Here is a 6,501-nt window from a genome sequence, read left to right on the forward strand (position 1 = left end):
GATGATCTATCATGAAAAATGTTCGATTGGACAATCTTTTTCTCGAGAGAGATGTGGTAGCGTGAACGGACGTAGCCATCCACAACCAGACTTAGAGACTGCCGTGGGCAAGAAAAGAAAAATACCATTGCATTGTTCTCTTCTTTGTTCTCCATCTAATACTAAAAGTAGTTTAGAACTTAGATAAAGGGTAATTTATAACTTGGAAGAAGACGAGTTTGTTTTTTTTTGTCACTCTTGCACGATCCGTCAAGCACTTGGTGACGCGGCCCCGGCAACAGGATACATCTGCATTCGTCGGTACGCTAGGGAAACGCAATTTTCAAATTTAAAAAATTACATAAAATTAATAGCAGTTAACACATAAGAAAAAAAAAAAATTGTGTTTCACACTATTAGAATCGTTGTTTTTCTTTCCAGAAGGAAATACTCACTCCCCCCAGTCCTACCATCCCCAAAACACATAATGTAGTCATGTACAAACAAGAATTCACTTTCTCCGAGTCATTTCATTTCTTTCTTCAGATGTTAATGCGTGTTTTTTTCTCAAATAATAATTTTCCTTAACCTTCATCGCCTGAAGGCACCTCATCGTCAAAACCAAAACACCTGATTCCAAGCATTTTGTTTGAAGCTTTTCCTTCTCTTGCCATGACGAGTTTGAATTAATTTGTTTTTAAGAAAGAAGAAAAAAAAACATCCATTCACCATTTTCAAACGTTATGTAGAACGACTTAATTAAATACAATGTAAAAAAAAATCTTCAATAGGAAAGATTTTTTTTTTTCCGAATCTGCTGATGACATCCATCGAGAAACTGTGAGCCTCCGCATCGTAAAATCCGATCGAAACTGGCTATACCATCGGACTTGATTCTTACCATCTAATAGTGAGTATTACATTGTGGTATGTTATACATATTCAATATCAAACAATTTTGTTTAACCTGATCTAACATTACTAGCAAATGGACTCGCATTTTTGGTAGTTATCCAGTTTTATGGCTGTCGTCTCCGGATGTTTATGGTCTCCCATTTTGCGTCTCTACCAAGTGTACAGAGCCAGAAACCTTTGCTTCCGGTATTCCAATTGGCTAATGCGAAAGTAACGATCCTATTTTCATGCGCAGTCACCAAAGCTGTTTGATTTCATTAACTGTACGTCAACTTCTCACTAGTACGCTGTTGCCAACATCATTTTCAGTTAGAAATTTAACAAGACCATAACAACATCTCGCCATAAACCGAGAATGAGGGCAAGTGGAGCCAAGAAAATTCTTTCGTGCAGTTTTCTCGGTTTTGCTGCTACATAAATTTTTAGTGGAATATTATTTAGCTAACATGATCGTCCTGTCGTATAGTAATCAATCATTTAGGCAGTAAACATCCAGTATATGGCCTAATGCAATTGCTGGAGTGTCAAAGTTATTCCTTTGGTACGAAAACTTATTTAAAGTCTTTGCACACAAAAAACGGGAGTATTAGAAGATGGATGGCTAAAATGGAAAGTGTCAAACCGGGACTCCAGCGTGCAATTTCAGGAGGCTGTCGCAAATAGCTGACGTCAGTGTACATTGCACTATCAGACAGAGATGCAAGTTTCCAGGCTACAGAAAACACTCCAGCAAAGTACGTAGAAGTTCAGGTGTACGTATGTATCTACTTACAATATAATTCTGTTTTTGCTACATCTGGGTACCACTATGGTATGGAATGTTTTTTATGGCATGCAACTTCAATGGGTTTTGAGATATGCAAAGCGAATAGTTGCGTTTTTCTGTTCTCATTTCTTTCGGGATATGTCGCAGAAAGAAATACTAACTTTTTGGGGCTCTCACAGTAGGAGATTGATGTCCTCCGTATCGCACTGTCGCCATGTAGTGCACGACACGCAGAAGAAAATCGAAAATAAACCCGGCCGAAAGCAGCGTGACACGCTAGCCTTTCGTGTTTTGTTCGATTTTCTTTACTCTCTGGGACTTGTCCAAAAAGCAAGTGACCATGGCACTGCGAATAAGTTGCACGCGACAGTGGCAAGGTCCATTTCCTTTCAGACGACCAGTTGGGTTGCCAATAGCTGATACGGAGCTAATAAAGAATGACGGCCCCGTGTTTGACTGTTGTGTCGCTTGTTTGGTCACGCGCTGTTGCGAACAGTGCGATATCAGACTGGACTGCTGTCTGCCGCTAAAATGCGTATTACACACATTGACGACCGTGGTCGCATTATCAATGGCTGTCCATTTGCCTTTGACGACTGACAGTCGATACAGTGTAAAACCAGTCTACTAGACGGACAGCGATAACTTTGTACATAAAGCCGGTACATTTTCCCTGCGAAATAAAACTGTAAGGTTAATGCTAGAAGGCAACATAAACGTCGGTTCGTATGGGGACAGTTTTATCCATTTGAATACCCATGCGCAATGAAACAGCCGGAATCAATTCTGCGTGATTCGTGTCCTTTAAAAGAAATGCCTTTACAAGGGACTACAAAGAAAGAGAACAAAAAAGGTTCAGCTAATGTAACAGTGACATATCATGCTATTTTTGTGTTGTACAGAAAGAACAATTTGTCTAATGGGGAAGCATAAACTACTTCCATGGTTGGTGCGTCATATTGTAAGTAATGGGACGATCCATAGGTGTCTAGTGATATAGTCTGAAATGATGAACATTCTAGGTGTGTTTAATCAGAAGCCTACGTGACTAGATACACAACTGTTAACATCAATTTTTTATTTGTATGAGCCATTAGTAAATCGGTGGCAATATACTGGAATGACACTTGTACGATAACGTTATTTCCATTCCTTTTTTTCTGATTGCAATACAAATGAGTAGTCAAGAACTAATTCCTCGCGTGCCTTTGAACTTAATCAGTTACATCAGATCGTAACTTGAACCCCGCGCCCAACGAGTAGAGTTGTTTTACGATTTGCTTCGTTTTCGTTATTAGTCATATGCAATTAGCCATTATCACTTGTAGCGAATAAAGTAAGCTTAAACGTATTCATATCTTACTTGCTTTTATAGCTTAATCATCTAGTCGATTGTTCCTAATTTTCTTGAATAACTACACTTTTTTGGACTGAATTTTCGTCCATTCATTGACAGCTTATAATGCTCTACAGTACGAGGGCTTGGCGTGGGAATTGAACGGGTGTTTAAGCCGTCCAGTAGTCGAATTCAAATAAGATTGCATCAAAAGCTCCGTCAGATCGAACGTGATGAAGCCGCCGGCCATGAACATTAGCAGACTAGAATTGTCGAAGCAGACGATGCACTTTCGTTACTAAACTCCTGCCAGCCAGTAATTTCGCTGGAGTGTATGAAATTTGAATAACTCTTAGCATCTACTGGTCACTGACACTTCCAGGAAACATATTAATCCATGTTCTCTTAGCTGAAAATCTGTGATGTGCATTGTTTGGTACTACTGTTTCTGGAAAATACCACAGAATCCCTTCCCCTGTGAGACTAGCACTGTGAGTATCTGCCACCTGACGGAACTTTATTGAAACCTCATTTATCTCCAAGACAAAAAAAAAAGCATTCCACCGCAGCGGTTTGAAAGTGCGAGATGTACGGTGGGAAAATGAACTTTTACAACCGACGTTTTGTTCTCTCTTTGTGTGTGCTCAACTTTTGTAATGAAACCTTGTGGTCATTTTACCCGGGTGGAAAACTCTTTGGGCCAAAGCCAAATCCCGTGTCGGTGATGCGACAGTTACGTTCCAGACACCGTCACACCAGTGCTATTCAAGAATGGACCAAAAAGTCCCCACCAAATCAATCACAGGTAAGCGAACATTCTATTCAACTTATTTATCTGACTTTTTGGGTAATATAGTCGTAAATTTGTCAAATGAAGTGTGATACATTGCCGACCTCGTGTTCAATCACTTGTCGAATCATGTAGGCCGCCATTGTTGTCCAAATGACTTGCGTTTCCCAACTTTTAGTTTCTATGTAAAGGACATTGTTGTCGTCGATGTTTTCTTTACGATTTCCGAAGACTATCGAGAGTTTATCTAAATGTAATTTAAAATTATCAGGCAAATTTTCAGAAATAATTTTGGTTCTTTTTGTAAAAAAACTAAAAAGCTTCAAGGTTAAGTCACTCCCTTCTCCTTTGCCCTGCCTCCCCCCACCTCCATTATGTGCTGGCGTAATGGCGCCGAATCACTTAGATCTGTTGCGAGATTCCATTTATATAATTCTGTATTCTACTAGTAATTATAAAACAGTAACTGAAATTGGGCGTGTTCTTTATTGTTGCTCTGCTCTCGACTTTGGTGATCATTAATTATGTCGACGTGCTTGTTCAAATGGGGAAAAGAGCTTTACGACAGAAACATTGACAAACTTTTGTTTGATTTTTTGGCATTTTCCATTGCATTGGTGATAGTCTGGAACGTCAAGCTCGTTAAATCCATGACTGTTCATCTTATATAGTCATGAGCTAAAAAATCTTTAGGCCGTCTAAATTTGCTCGATTGTTATATCGAATAATGCACGTTACATCTGCTTTTAATCTTTCCAAAATGAACCCACATACCGTTGTAAACACGCGTCTTTAATTTACGGGCATAGAAGAATTTTCTTTCTTATTGCTTTTCTAAATGCATATTTCTCTACATAGATTGAACTCGAAACCCTGTAACCTCTCCATTCGATTCGCTTTTATTTTCTAGCTGTCGGAGCTATAGTTTTTATCAGTGACGTTTCCTGCTGGTAGACGTACATCGCCCCAACTGTCGGATTCTATTTCCGCCGAGACATTAGGTTGTCAGTAACAAAAATTCCATCAGTTCGACTTAAACATTTTGCGGTTACGCTAGTCAACAGAGAACTAGGATTTCCAATTTTGTAACAATAGTTGCTGTTTTCGGATAAATTTGATAAAGGCTATCTCCAGTATCCTTTTTTTTATGAGATACAGTGCCCAGCAATATGAAAATTGAGCAACTCTAACTTTTTTTTACAACCAGCAAAGGTGGGTTTTGGGGCAAACTTGTCACAACATCAACGTGCTAAGGCCCGTGAAATGGAATTGAACAACGAATAAGACTAGGGACATTTAAAAAGGGCCTACACAAAAACGTATTTAGTACGTAGCGGTCAGAACATCAAGTGGATTCCTGCATAAGACAATGGACGGTTTTTTTGCTTTCCAATGACGTGCTGCACGTGGCCTTAAAAACCAAAAAATAGGGAAATAGTCTTTTTGGCACTGCTTTGCATTATCGTTGTCGGAGCCTCTTGAACATTGCCGCATCTTGAAGCCTGATTCTTTTTACTGGTCCAATAATATTCAGCCCGCCAAATTAGATAGGCAAATAAGATAGTCCATACTTGTCTTCATCCATTGTGTTCCTATTTCTTTTCTCGTTCCTCTCCTGAGAAAAGAAAAAAAAAAGTCAGAACAAAAGGCGGGATTTTGTGAGCATATATCTTTCTCCTTTTGCGTGTGTGTGTGTGTTTGTCGTGAACTCTTCTGGATGGTACAGGTCTAATGTATTTTCTAGATGCTGACGGCAATAGATAAGGCAATGTCAGCAGAATTGGGGAACAGTGTCGTCTAGGATCAAGAGATCATTATTACTAGACTGGGCTTGTTATTCGTTCTCTTATTCTCCCATTCCTTTTACCAATTTTTTCTACGAATCTGTTTTTTTTTTTTTCTGAAAGGGTTTCTCGTTTAGTTTCTGCGCAGAGTTTTCATCATTCCGTTTGTTTTTGTTTGTTTCGGGCATCAGTGCAAAAAATTAGGATGCGAAAGTGCGTCTCTTCTTGACGTTGACGCAATGATAAAGTTTTAAAAGAAAATCCACGTTCTTTCTTGTTTTTCGCATTCATATCGTTCTGATGAGGATTAGACCTTAGACGGCACCCGATCCCACTTTCGGTCGTAATCCGCTAGACTTTGCAGACTTTTTTTTCCCCTTTTCTCCGCACACGCTCGTCAGACAGTCTTAAATGAAATGAATATGGAGACAACAAAGAAGAGGCCGAATTTCATTATGCGTCTTGTTCTATGCTGCTGTCGTCACGGTGCATATCTCATTCGTACCGACTAATCATCTCCACATAAAGCGGGCAGTCCATCTCTAAGAGATTGGTTGTACAATTCGATCGTTCCACAGGTACGAACTCCAAAAACGATAGAAAAATCGAACTGTTGCAGATATTCTTTTTTGTTCTTACTAGGAACGAGTCCACTTGAAATTTGGGGTTGCTAGTTGATGTTTGCAAAGTTATCATTCTTTTGATTTTGACACACTTCAGTGCAGTCTGCGAAATTCTTTATGTTCTACGGCCTTTACCGTTTCCTTTATCTTCTACCGTGTTTGGTAAAACTTTTTGCCACCACCGTTTTTTATTAACTGGTGACGCACTGAAGTTGCAAAGACGATAGAAAAAGGCAAAGAATAGTAAATATGATTTTCGGGATTTCTTGAACTAGAGAGAGGAAAGACAACTCTTCTTTTTGTATTCT

General features: G+C 39.2%; 1 long non-coding RNA gene across 1 annotated transcript in view; it reads right to left on the reverse strand.

The window, feature by feature from the left end:
• Window positions 1-6,501, reverse strand: part of LOC130691756 (uncharacterized) — a 60,563-nt gene that overhangs the window by 16,809 nt on the left and 37,253 nt on the right. The gene's annotated exons all lie outside the window — the stretch shown is intronic.

This window comes from Daphnia carinata, chromosome 1, assembly GCF_022539665.2.
Source record: "Daphnia carinata strain CSIRO-1 chromosome 1, CSIRO_AGI_Dcar_HiC_V3, whole genome shotgun sequence".
Lineage (NCBI taxonomy): Eukaryota > Metazoa > Arthropoda > Branchiopoda > Diplostraca > Daphniidae > Daphnia > Daphnia carinata.